The sequence below is a fragment of the Nanorana parkeri genome, unplaced genomic scaffold (assembly GCF_000935625.1).
Source record: "Nanorana parkeri isolate BGI_ZX_2015 unplaced genomic scaffold, ASM93562v1 scaffold435, whole genome shotgun sequence".
NCBI lineage: Eukaryota > Metazoa > Chordata > Amphibia > Anura > Dicroglossidae > Nanorana > Nanorana parkeri.
Window position 1 is genome coordinate 378,080 of NW_017306703.1, and position 668 is coordinate 378,747.

General features: G+C 47.3%; 1 protein-coding gene across 1 annotated transcript in view; it reads left to right on the plus strand.

The window, feature by feature from the left end:
- Nucleotides 1-668, plus strand: part of RPL27 (ribosomal protein L27) — an 8,417-nt gene continuing 7,749 nt past the window's right edge. The window contains exon 1 of the mRNA XM_018560155.1: nucleotides 1-70. The gene's annotated coding sequence lies outside the window, so the exon portion shown is untranslated. The remainder of the gene's footprint in view (nucleotides 71-668) is intronic.

A 668-nucleotide genomic window follows, 5' to 3' on the forward strand; every position in this document is an offset into this window, starting at 1 on the left:
CGCGGCGTGAAAGGTGAGCGTCGCCGCAATTACTTCCTTTCTTTTCAGGGCGGCCATTGAGCTGTAGCGAGTGAGTAGACCGAGCTGATAGTTTAATCTGGTTCCATCCTGTGTCTTGTGTCATCGCTAAGTGCTGGAAATTCTGCTGTATCGTAGTACAGGGAACGCTTGGTTTCTCTATGGCTGTATATGCGGGATCTCTGTCTGGGTTTATCTGTTTCATGGACGGGAGGGTTCTAGTTAGGGCAGCTCTATGGGTTGACATGACAGGCGTGATGAATGACCGCTCGTGGCCTGGTCTGCAGTGATTATTCGTCCTATGCTCTGAGTCTTGTGTGCATGTTAGGTCTGTAATCCTGAACACAGGTTCTCGGGCGTAGGACTCCCACCCTGGCTTGTCATTCCAGGTACTCAGTGACCGGTCTATGGCTGGCTTGCCTGCTGTGACAAGGTGATCAAATATAAAATGCATCCACTTTGTGTCTAGCTCCATTGTGGAGGCTTTGATTTATTTGTGGATAGTGATAAAGATGTGAGCCCTGACTGGGTGATATTAAAGTATAGGCAGAGCTTGTTTGGGATAGTTTATAGAAGGGTTAAACCACTATAAGAATTTGGAAATTGTACAGGCCAATGTGCCAGTATGTAAACGGCTTGTTGGAGAAAAG